Source organism: Scardinius erythrophthalmus (genome assembly GCF_964197995.2).
Source record: "Scardinius erythrophthalmus genome assembly, chromosome: 3".
Lineage (NCBI taxonomy): Eukaryota > Metazoa > Chordata > Actinopteri > Cypriniformes > Leuciscidae > Scardinius > Scardinius erythrophthalmus.
This window is the reverse complement of record NC_138223.1, coordinates 17,303,077-17,316,687: the sequence shown is the minus strand read 5'-3', so window position 1 is coordinate 17,316,687 and position 13,611 is coordinate 17,303,077.

Sequence of the window (13,611 nt, the reverse complement as noted above, 5' to 3'; positions counted from 1 at the left end):
TGCAAATTATTAGGCTTCTTATAGAATGAGTATTAAAAAATGAGCGCTGTGTGCCTGGTACAATTAACGTTGTGCGATTATCGACCTTAGAAAGCAAGTTGTAAACACAATTTTATGTAAAACAGATATTTGTTTGCATTTTCTATTGTACGTAATAGCAGTAAATTATCAAATGATGATAAATTGGAGTAGAGTGCTATAATAAGCCAGAAAATAAGCCATTACCTTATTTGAATAATTCCTTGATGAAAATGAACCCATCAGCTGGTTCAATTCCTTGTTAGTGAATTCCTCCCATGTGCCACATGACAAACTTTGCCCACTCCACTCTCAAAGCTATAAACCAATTATCCTGTCTCTTTAGTTAAGAATTTCTCATTTGAACAATAATAGCATCTTATGACAGCTGTCAATGCCACTCAGTCGAAATCTTTGCAGCCAAATTGTTGTATAACTATAATATTTATATGTTTTATGTAGTGTTCACTTTTATATTTTTTCAAGGCACACATTCACTTCTATCAAAGAAGGTTTACAGGGTTTCAAGAGCAGGATGATTATCAGAGACCTTGATACAAGGACTAATTTTCTAAGATGTTTTTCTCCTTCTTGCTTGACACACAAAAGCATTGACACACAAACTGTAGTTCACTCAATATTGTTTGATTAATGGCTGTGAGTGGTATTCTGGAAATGAATCGCATTTTAATTGCCTTAAAAGAAAGTTTCATGCTGTGATCGAAAAGCGCTTCACCACCACAACATTATGATCAATAGACTTTTCAAACTAAGTATTGTAATTATAAAAATAATACAATAAAACATTTTTTCCTTCATTTCTTTCAGTGTTACTTTTTTATGTGAAAGCAGTTTCTTTATCTCGTTTTTTCTGTTGTGTTCATTCTCTTAATGCACATTCTACTTTTATGTCCCATCTTTGAATTGAGAGAGTGCATTTACAGAGTACATAAACTTTAAATCCTTAGACAATCCTCCATTATTGACATATGGGTTATACACTCACCTAAAGGATTATTAGGAACACCGTACTAATACTGTGTTTGACCCCCTTTCGCCTTCAGAACTGCCTTAATTCTACGTGGCATTGATTCAACAAGTTGCTGAAAGCATTCTTTAGAAATGTTGGCCCATATTGATTGGAAAGCATCTTGCAGTTGATGGAGATTTGTGGGATGCACATCCAGGGCACGAAGCTCCCGTTCCACCACATCCCAAAGATGCTCTATTGGGTTGAGATCTGGTGACTGTGGGGGCCATTTTAGTACAGTGAACTCATTGTCATGTTCAAGAAACCAATTTGAAATGATTCGAGCTTTGTGACATGGTGCATTATCCTGCTGGAAGTAGCCATCAGAGGATGGGTACATGGTGGTCATAAAGGGATGGACATGGTCAGAAACAATGCTCAGGTAGGCCGTGGCATTTAAACGATGCCCAATTGGCACTAAGGAGCCTAAAGTGTGCCAAGAAAACATCCCCCACACCATTACACCACCACCACCAGCCTGCACAGTGGTAACAAGGCATGATGGATCCATGTTCTCATTCTGTTTACGCCAAATTCTGACTCTACCATCTGAATGTTTCAATAGAAATCGAGACTCATCAGACCAGGCAACATTTTTTCTCTGGACAGTCTTCAACTGTCCAATTTTGGTGAGCTCGTGCAAATTGAAGCTTCTTTTTCCTATTTGTAGTGGAGATGAGTGATTCCCGGTGGAATCTTCTTCTGTTGTAGCCCATCCGCCTCAAGGTTGTGCGTGTTGTGGCTTCACAAATGCTTTGCTGCATACCTCGGTTGTAACGAGTGGTTATTTCAGTCAAAGTTGCTCTTCTATCAGCTTCTATCAGTCGGCCCATTCTCCTCTGACCTCTAGCATCAACAAGTCATTTTCGCCCACAGGACTGCCGCATACTGGATGTTTTTCCCTTTTCACACCATTCTTTGTAAACCCTAGAAATGGTTGTGTGTGAAAATCCCAGTAACTAAGCAGATTGTGAAATACTCAGACCGGCCCGTCTGGCACCAACAACCATGCCACGCTCAAAATTGCTTAAATCACCTTTCTTTCCCATTCTGACACTCAGTTTGGAGTTCAGGAGATTGTCTTGACCAGGACCACACCCCTAAATGCATTGAAGCAACTGCCATGTGATTGGTTGATTAGATAATTGCATTAATGTGAAATTGAACAGGTGTTCCTAATAATCCTTTAGGTGAGTGTATATTATGATACATACACCGGTGGGTATTTTTTCAATGTGTTTTTTTTGTATTTGTTTAATTTACCTTCATACACAGTTTATAATTCTATGTACATAATATTCCTCAAAAATAAAAAATAAATCAGTTTAACCCTGTAAAGCCTGACAAATTAAATAATAGTCAGAAGAATTGATTTTTCTTTTTAATGAAACAGTTAATTGAACCTTTAGACAATATATAAAAGAAATCTTTAAAAAAAGATTGCATTTTTTGTTGAGTATTACATTTTATACATCAGGCTTTTATGGCACATATAGTGTGAAATAGGAGAATATGGAGATCATACTCGAGGAGGAAAAAGTTTTATTTAGAGGCCCAAACTAAGCAAAAATATGCAATTTGCTGCAGTTGTTGATATTTATATGTCCAAAAAAGTAAGATGAAATTCTCATAGCTGATAATGCAAATTAATGAGATCTTTAAAACAGTATAGCAGACTGCTTACATAAATGAAAATAAATATCAGAACTTGTCACTCTATGGCCCTGTTTACACCTAGTATTAAGATGAGCTTTGGTCGATCAGATCGGAAGTAAACAAGGGAGAGACATACCCGTACCTGGTGTTTTAATCTCTTTTGTCCACTTTCAACCACTTCTGTCCTGATTTCTTAGAAGAGAGGGTCTATAGGCAGGTCTGTTTCGATCTAATGGACAAAATAAGCTTGCACAATTAACATATGAATGCGCACGGAGACGACGGGAAAACATACAGAGAGCATCAGCTTTTGTTTCTGCTCTGAAGCCACAAGACCATGCCAAACACTGTGAGTGTGTGAGAAAACAGGAATGGTGAGAGAAAATATAGCTTGGTACGTTTTTCATCTTCAAACTAAACTTTGGTCTCCAGCCAACAAAGTGTAAATTCTGTCAGGCTAGCGCACTTCCAATAATGTTTATGCATTAAGTAAGTATTAAGAGTAAGCGGTCTTTTGTGGCTGTTCGAACACATTCAGCCACATGCAACACCGAATGCGTTTTCGACTACCTCTGAAAGTGGTCAAAAGTGGACAAATTCTAAACGTTTCAGACCTTGTTTACATCTGTATTTAGTGTTGTCCACTTGTGTTTTGATCGACCAAAAGGCATCTTAATATCAGGTGTAAACAGGGCCTATATCTCCCAATAATATTGTAACATATTCTGCAAGTATGAGCAGAAGGAGGAAGAGACGGGGGCTCGGTAGACCAGGGCGACTACGGAGGGAGTGAGGACGACGGGAAAGCCGGGGGGAAGGAGAAGCCCAGTGGAGCAGAAGGGGAGGAGGGTTGAGGTGCAGTCGGAGACCTGGAAGTCAGTGGCGGAGGCAGAACGACGACTGACTAAAGCTGAGCCGGAGGGCTGAGGGAGCCCGGAATATCCTAGGGCTGACGGACCCACAGTGGAGATGAGGGAACACAGAGCCGACGGGCTGACAGGTCGAGGTTGAGACATGGGCCTGGAGGTCCGAGGTGAAACTGGGGACTCAACCTTAAGCTGGTGGTCAGGAAGCCCAAGACGGAGCCAAAGAGCCGCACAGTGTTAGCGACAGGGGCAGAGACGAGGAACAGGACAACACCAGCGGAGCCGTCGGATCCAGGAGGCTGGACGTAACCAGCCGAGGAGATGGGACCAGGATGTTGGGCGGGAACATCGGAAGAGGAAGGTCTCTGGATGCAACAAGACAGCCGGACAGGACAGAGAGAAAAGGCGTCACTTTGAGGGTGGGGACTCGGGAGGTAACTGGTAACTGGATCCGCAGACCACAGGTCTATAAGGCACCTGCTTCTGGCTCTGTGAGGGACTGGAGAATGCAGGACAACCTAGGTGGCAGGCTCGGGCTCATGATGTGTGGGATACACGGCACTAACAGGCTTCTCCTCTCGCAGATGAGAGAGGAACCGCTGTGCCATAGTCCCCACCACAAGTTCTCCACTAATGTCTTCCATTCAAGGAGAATGAGGCGCACCTCTGGTGAGTCCATCACTTATCTATACTCATTTTGAGGGCCCGGTATTCTGTAACGTACTTACAACGCAATGATGAGCAGAAGAGGGGATTAACTATAGTCTGTTAATCAAATGAAACACAATTATCCAGGAATCACAGGAGTAAACAAAGGCAGTGTAACAGCTTGTATGAATAAACACAAGACAATACCAAACTCAGGACTCAGGAAATAACAATGAACTAAATAAGACACAGCTGATAAGTATAAGTAACCATAGAAACAAACAGGGACATAATCAGAAACAAGGAAACCAAAACTAAGCAGAGCAGAGAAACAGGAACTAAGGGGGAAATAAAAAAGAATATCAAAATAAGAGTCCATAACCTTGACAAAAAGTGGACTTAGTAAGATTATATTAAAATGCTTGGTTACTTTATGAAAATCATTAAATATTTCACAGCAAAAAGACACATGTACTGTACCATGACCTCGGTTTTTTTTTTCAGCAAAGTGATTATGTTGATAATTTAGAGGCCTCAGAATTTTGCGTATCAGTTATGAAACAATAGGCTTTATGGGATTAAAGCACTTTGAAAATATCCCATAAATCCATTCATATTCTAGGTCTGACTTCCTGGAATAGCTGATGTTTCTAACTGAAATGCACCTACAAATTGAGGTTGATGAGCTACTCAGTGTGCCCTGAGCAGTGATGCTATCTGGAATGTAACCTTTGTTACTGAAAACTGTCTTACTGTACTAGGAAAAACGACCCAAATGCTAATGATCATTGAATTTGCGGGAATGTGAGACTGGGATCCCTGCAATCTGGCAGCATGCTAGCCAAATTAACCATCTACTGTAAGTGAAAATTGGGGGATCTTTTCTTTTGTCAATCTGTGTGCGTGAATGACTTCAGTTGTTTATACGTCTTTTTCCATCTGTAAAATCCACAAAGTATTCATCTCCAGTGTGTAAATGAGCATGAGGAAGCCTTTATGTACAGTACTATGTTGTGTGTCTGCACATATAAACAGAGACACACTGTCTTCATTTACGTTCTGTTCGGATGCCTGCATTCATCTTTTCATCAGCTTATCTCATTGTGAGTGGTTGAATGACAACATAAAACATATAAGACCTAATGGAATGTCCTCTTCTCGACTCATCTGTACTCATATAGTCTGTCATGTCAACAAATTAAACCCACTTCCCAGAGTGGACATAAAACATTGTCTTGCTTAAATCTCTGGCAGATATTTATGCATCTAGAAAAGGCACACAAGAAGTTGTTCTAAATCTGCACTTAAGCGGATCTTAATTTGACTGACTCTAAATTATTTTAAAATAAGGAGACAATAGAGCTGCATAAGAATATTGTGGCTGTAAAGTAAGAAGAAGAAAAAAAAAAAAATCCATTATATATGCTATTTATCGAGAGACCATAATTTGTATGGCCTGTCTGATCTATTTATATATATTTTTTTTTATTTGCACATATATTTTCAGCTGCCCATAGCGATGATGTCGGGGGGAAGATTTAACATGGTGGAAACTTCATTGCCTCAGCAGAGACAGCCGTTGTTGTCTGCAATGCTGCTGATCAGCAAAAATGCCCATCCATTGCTTAGTGTGCTGAGATATCGACGTCTCTCATATTTACTGTCAGATTCTCACATATGCACGGGTGCATTCTGAAGTGTGGAGGAAGGAGGGATGTGTTTGTTGGTCCTAGTGAATCTTGAATTAAATATAAACCATGAGCGACATTAATAATAATAATAATAATAATAATAATAATAAATATAGCTGCAAGCAGCAATTATCGGGGCCAAGCAGAAAAAGACAACAAGACATACGAACAAGGCTGGGAGTGTCGTACCAACTGCAGCAAGGAGCAATTAAAGACATTTAAAGATGAATTTAGTCAAAATGGCTGAAAAATCATATACATTAACTAAAAATATGATTTAATTGATTATCAGTTTCGACCAATAGGTGGCGTTCGTTTTTTGGGGTTGACAGCTAATGAAAACTTATTTCTGGGTTTCTTAGCTTGTTTGCTGTACACCTTGTCACATAGCAGCTTTTAGGCATTATTCTGTCTTTTGTTAGAAGCAAGAAATAACAAGGAGGCAGCCTCTCGCAATGCAAAGTCAATGGAGACGGTTGGATTGTTTTCCCCCTTGGTGGACGTGGTCTTCAGATTATGACGCATTGCGCTCTGTCTCTATAGCCAACCAAATGCAAAAATTCTACTTTTTTTCGATAACTATTGATCGAGAGAGTCCAGAGAAATGTCCTAGACTGGTTTGGTTCCGATCTGGCGAAAAACCTAGGACTAGTTGGCAAAAGTAGGTTTTGGACAAAATTCGACATAACTGAAAATTTTTCCTGCCTAAATCGAAATTGGCGATAGCCATTTTGTCCGTCTTGAGCCAACGATCGTAGTGATGTGCCACTTGAGTCTAGGACAAACGGTCTAGGAGTTCTTTTGCACTAAATCTGTAGCTGTAACGCAGCGTAAAATTTGTTGGCGCGGTATTCGAAAACGGTTTGACGAATCAACTTGAATTCCATAACTTTATGTCCGCACAGTCTGGAGATGATCTGGTTCAATTTTCGTGAAAATCGGAGCAACGGCCTAGGAGGAAAATGACGTCATAGGGTGCAATCGAATCGTCTTGAGCTAGGGAATCAGATGAAAAAGGAATTTTGCTTCTAGCCCTTGTGGTTCAAAAGTTATTAAACATGAGTGCAACTTTGGACAGTTGGTGGCGCTAGAGGGAATGAGTTGGAGACTCCAAATTTGCTATGGTGACTGTTCAGTCTGTCCTCTATCAGTGTGCCAAATTGCACAACTTTCCCGCAAGCGGTTCTATGGGCTGCCATAGAAGCCCAGTCGGAAGAAAAAGAATAATTATTTTTGGTACGCCAACAGATACAATAGGTGCCTACGCACATTCTGTGCTTGGCCCCTAATAATAATAAGAATACAGATTTATACTCAAATGGAGTTTATAATCCAAACATAGTAGGAATTGTGCGTGTGTTGTTGGGGAGATGGAGGGATCTTTTATTTTTTTGTTTTATTTTTATTTTATTCTCAATTTATTTACTCAATTAGATTTTTTTATTACCCAATTTGATTTTTAGCACTCCTAATTTGATTGATTGATTAAAAATATTTTTTTAGGAATTAAATACTCTCACTAAGTGTATTAAAGTTCACAAAAGCCTCCAGAGCTCTTCAGATTATTCTAGAATGTTTGCTTTGGTTTAGAATGTGCCATTTCTGGGCTCGTTTTGCCAGAATTATCAGTGCAAACTGTGTCTTCTGCAGCATTGCCAGGCGGCTCTTTGCCTGCTGTTTTGCTCTGATTTTACTCCTGGAAAACTGCCCATCTTAAAATGTTGATGGAGTGAGAGAGAGAGAGAGAATGAGAAAGAGAAGAAAAATGAAGAAAGCATATGACAAAGTAAACTATAAATACCATTAGAATGGGGTAATCCGAGGAGCGACTGCCACACAGACACAGACACACACACACACAGAAATATACACATAATTTCATTAGCTTGTGAGCCTCTCCCAGATATCTCTCATTAAATATTGTCTTAAGGTCGCACATCCCCAGAGGCTTATGGAGAGACTAGCTGTGCTTGCGTTTGATCACTCTTGCTGTCATTGAAGATTAAAAATAAGAGAGTGCAGTGACGTTTACTGCTAATACTAACCATACACAGCTGTCCAAACAAGCACATAATGACTCCTTAACACTCTGTTAGAACTCTAGTGTATAGGCCTACACAAGGTCAAATTTACGGGCATGCTTTGATTAGATAATTGCTCCCTTTTTGCTGTATTTTTGCTTGATTAAAAGAAATGTTATTTTATTTCAGGAAGAATTACATAAATTCAAAATGACTCCTGTCTCCATTTAAATGTCATGACACATTTATTTAATTAGTGCTCTAACAATGTTCAACAGTGTTCATTTTTTTGCATACATTTTTCATGTAATTTCCAGTACATCTCGAATGATGTATTGTATTTAATGTCACCTTTTGAGGGGAATGACATTTTAAACATTTTTGCAATAAAATGGCTGACTCTGTGGCTGACTTTTTCTTGCTAATGCTAACTTCATATCTAGAATTTTATGTATCATAAATACACATATTCATAATACATGTTTCATAAATGACAATTCTCACACTTTTTGCATTTTTTGGCAACTACACGTTGATTGGAAGTCATGCATAACTCTCTATGGTGCATAAATGCATTTTATATATTTGCCATGAATTATTATATAACAAAAATTGTATGTTTCAATAAAAAAGTTATGTAAAATATAAATGTTTGAAGTTTAATAAATGCCCATGTAGTGTTTTGCACATACAGTATAATCTCTCACTTCTTCTAAATCTATAATTCACCCCAAAATTATTTAATCATTTGTATTTTCATCATCTGTATGATCTTCTCGTGTTCTGCACAATAAAGTACTTTGAAGCATGTTGGTAACCAAACAGTTTCTGTTTGACACTGAGACATTTCTCAAAATATCTTATTCCTATATCTTATACAGTTTAACAGAAAAAAAAAAAAAAAAAGTCCATAGGTAGGAAGGACATGAGGTTGCAAATGATGACAGAATTTTCTTTTTGGCATTAAGTACCCCGACTATTCCTAAAGATCCTGGAATGACCTGTCATTGATATATTATTTCAGAAAAGACAATCTCAGGTTACAACCAATCAGTTAACTGCCAGAACATCTCTTTACATATTCTTCGCTATCCATAAACCCTTTATGGTGATTAGGTTCACTCTGGTAGCCCATGGCAAGAAAAAAAGTGAGTGAGAGGTAGAAAAAGGGGACAGAAAGAGGAAATCTACTTCATCCCTTGACTGTCTCAGCCAGTAAAAGTCATGGTGGCCTCTGTGCTTCCTGTAAGCTGGTTAAAGACTGGCGATACTTGGGGCAATAGACTCTGAGTCACTGTGTTATGTAGCTGCAATTTGTCTTTGTGTGCCTCAGTATTTGTAATGTAATGATGTTCTACTAAGTATTTAGCATGTTCATTCGGTGAAAACAAGCTCAGACAGATGCCAACAGACTCAGACAGGGGAAACACATTGAACCGTCAAAACCTGATGTAGTGTCTGTTGATGTCTGTCGGTGCGGCGCAAATAAGCCTTTAGAGGAGAATAACAGCATGGCTTCTCTCAGTACTAAACCAATCAGAATGGATATTCAAATGATGCAATGTTAAAATGATTTATTAATTGTATAATTATATTTTCAGTCCATTACACATCAGCAATTTTTACAGTTAATGAATGAATAATGAATATAAATATACACTCACCTAAAAGATTATTAGGAACACCTGTTCAATTTCTCATTAATGCAATTATCTAATCAACCAATCACATGGCAGTTGCTTCAATGCATTTAGGGGTGTGGTCCTGGTCAAGACAATCTCCTGAACTCCAAACTGAATGTCAGAATGGGAAAGAAAGGTGATTTAAGCAATTGAGCGTGGCATGGTTGTTGGTGCCAGACGGGCCGGTCTGAGTATTTCACAATCTGCTCAGTTACTGGGATTTTCACGCACAACCATTTCTAGGGTTTACAAAGAATGGTGTGAAAAGGGAAAAACATCCAGTATGCGGCAGTCCTGTGGGCGAAAATGCCTTGTTGATGCTAGAGGTCAGAGGAGAATGGGCCGACTGATTCAAGCTGATAGAAGAGCAACTTTGACTGAAATAACCACTCGTTACAACCGAGGTATGCAGCAAAGCATTTGTGAAGCCACAACACGCACAACCTTGAGGCGGATGGGCTACAACAGCAGAAGACCCCACCACTTATCTCCACTACAAATAGGAAAAAGAGGCTACAATTTGCACGAGCTCACCAAAATTGGACAGTTGAAGACTGGAAAAATGTTGCCTGGTCTGATGAGTCTCGATTTCTGTTCAGACATTCAGATGGTAGAGTCAGAATTTGGCGTAAACAGAATGAGAACATGGATCCATCATGCCTTGTTACCACTGTGCAGGCTGGTGGTGGTGGTGTAATGGTGTGGGGGATGTTTTCTTGGCACAATTTAGGCCACTTAGTGCCAATTGGGCATCGTTTAAATGCCACGGCTACCTGAGCATTGTTTCTGACCATGTCCATTCCTTTATGACCACCATGTACCCATCCTCTGATGGCTATTTCCAGCAGGATAATGCACCATGTCACAAAGCTTGAATCATTTCAAATTGGTTTCTTGAACATGACAATGAGTTCACTGTACTAAAATGGCCCCCACAGTCACCAGATCTCAACCCAATAGAGCATCTTTGGGATGTGGTGGAACGGGAGCTTCGTGCCCTGGATGTGTATCCCACAAATCTCCATCAACTGCAAGATGCTATCCTATCAATATGGGCCAACATTTCTAAAGAATGCTTTCAGCACCTTGTTGAATCAATGCCACGTAGAATTAAGGCAGTTCTGAAGGCGAAAGGGGGTCAAACACAGTATTAGTATGGTGTTCCTAATAATCCTTTAGGTGAGTGTATACAGATAATATGTAATATAAATTAGCTTTATACTTAATATAAGAAGCTTTAAAAAATTTTATATCACTGTGGAGCTATATGTTATCAATGATAAAAATAGGACTGTACTGGACTGGGGACAGCCTCACTAGGAGTGCTTCTCAAACAGAAGGTTACATCCTTCTTGGCCCAGTCCTTCAGATGATTGTAGGCTAGAGTCCTCCTCAGCATTAAATGAAAGAATGAGACTGTTTAATAAGTTTGCATGGCTGCATCACACGTTCCCGCCCCCACAGTCACTGCATGAAAGCAGTGGCGGTTCTACATTGAATTACACCCTGGGTGAGATTTTTTCTAAATTGGGCACCTGATGGCTTTGACCTTTTCCTGTCCATCTCTGTGTTTATTTGGCATCAATAGATTTCCCATCCTCCCAACACTGTCACCCACGACCAGAAGTCAAGACTAAACCAATTCACCTTGGTGACCACATAATCGTTTTGTATTACCTATTTTTATTAGCCATTTCACCCAATTCAGAAAAACAAAAATGTGCAGGAATTATAGGCCTGTATTTATAATATTATGAATGAAATGTGCGTTATTTGGAAGAAAGTCGACTGTGACTGACTTTAGCCCACTAATTCCATTAGAGTATTGCTCTATACAGTGGATCCCCCGTTTCCCCCCTTGTCAGTTCCATTTGGGAGAGACCCAGAGATAAACTGTCCCCCGCGCCCCCACCCCCTTCCCCTTCTCACACAGCTTCTGTGCACGGCACCTTCTCAGCAAGCAGGGGCGCCAATTTGCCAATTCCCCACACAGTGAAATGATAGGTAATAGAAAAACGCTTCGCAGCGCAGAGGATTTAAAAAAAATAAATGTTACTGCTTGTGCCGCCCCCCGTGTGTCATGAAAAAAATGCCGCCCCGGGTGACTGCCCGGTTCGCCCGTTCCAAAAACCGCTACTGCACGAAAGTACTATTAAAACTTGGAAAAATACTTTGTATTAAAAATCTTTATATTAACTGGCTTTCTATCAATGCAATACAGTGGATGACAACCATCTGTGGTCTCCCAGTGGCTTACATTATTGGTAGTTTAGTGTTAAGTGATTAATTTACACCAAAACAAAAGATAACATGTATGCCTTCATCTCTGAAAGCATTATTTTTGTCTTACATTTCATGATGAACTCAGACATGCTCAGTGCCTACTCGTTTTCCATCAGCTCTTTTTCGTGAATTGGAATGTGTTGAAAGGATTGTGGGTGATTTAAGGACACGAAGGATACACTTGGTGCATCCTTCAAAATTAGCTGAATGAAGGGCACGAAATGAAGGCTACCTTCCAAGGATTCTTCGAATTGAGATGGCCTTCAGCGGCGCTTGATGACGTGGCAGCTGATATATATAGCCTTACTAGGATGCAGCCTTTCATTTAAGAAGTACCCTATGTAAGTTCATCATATTACAAACTCTATGGTGGTTTACAGTGAGTTTTGAGTAAAAGCGTAGTATTAATCTCATACATTTTCATGTTGCTTGATGCTAATTGTAGCTATAATTCACCTGGTACCCAGGTACTGTTTTAGTTGGTGGATTATAATAAAGCCTATTTTGTTTCTCCACTCCTTCATCGTGTGCTTTCAATACAGCCACGCCTGAAAGTAATGTTGTAATGAGCTATTTTATGGATGGTAACTGTAATATTATTACTGAAATATTATTAGTAATTAGTTAAATTGATAGTTACAATGGTAAAACGTGTTACTAGTGACGCATTACTGCCCAACACTGTTTAAGAGTCACCTGTTATATTACATATGACTTATACATAATCTAAAAGCTGAATAAATAAGCTTTCCATTGATGTATGGTTTGTTAGGATAGGGCAATATTTGGCTGTTATACAACTATTTGAAAATCAGGAATCTGAGGGTACAAATAAAATATAAACATTGAGAAAATCGCTTTTAAAGTTGTCCATTTATGCTTCATTTTACTGCATCCACTCACAAAAATATTTTTTTCATATATTTACAGTAGGAACTTTACTAAATATCTTCATGGAACATGATCCTAATCCTCAGTCCTTAATCCTGATCCTTAATATCATAATGATTTTTGTCATAATAGAAAAATCGATAATTTTGATCCATGTAATGTATTGTTGGCTATTGCCACAAATATACCTGTGCGACTTGTGACTGGTTTTGTGGTCCAGGGTCACATATAGCAGTCAATACCAAACACTGACAGTGTGAATGTATAGCCTTGGAAAAGAAAACAGCACAATATCAGTCAGTAACTGGTAACAATGTTGGTTCTGAGTCATATAAAAGATTTTTGTCTTTCTGAGTCATATAAAAGATTTTTGTCTTTATTTACCAAGATCCTGACAGGAGCATTTGGTTTTGTTGGGATGTCTAAGGCTGTGATGATGGTCTCTGCTTTGTCTGGATTTCTACCCAACTCCAGGCCAGCGATGCACCCATAATGGATAATCGTGATTCCAGATATTCCTGCTAGTAGTGAAGAATAAAAGCACTCAGGTATAATCGTCTAGGTATTGTAGATGTGTGAGGTGAATAATTTACAAGGCCATAAAAGTCCTATTGAGGAATGCAACTTTATTTTTTCTATTTTTAATATGCACTAGAAGATGGCAATTCTGTTCCAAAGATAGAAGAAGCTTTTAAAGGAGTGTTTGGGATATGGCATGGTGGGTGGGGACTGGAGAGACAGGAAAAGCAAACACGCAGATACGAGAGAGAAGGATAGGGAGAGACGAGAAAAGAGTGAGACATTAATGGCTCTGTGAGTCACCAA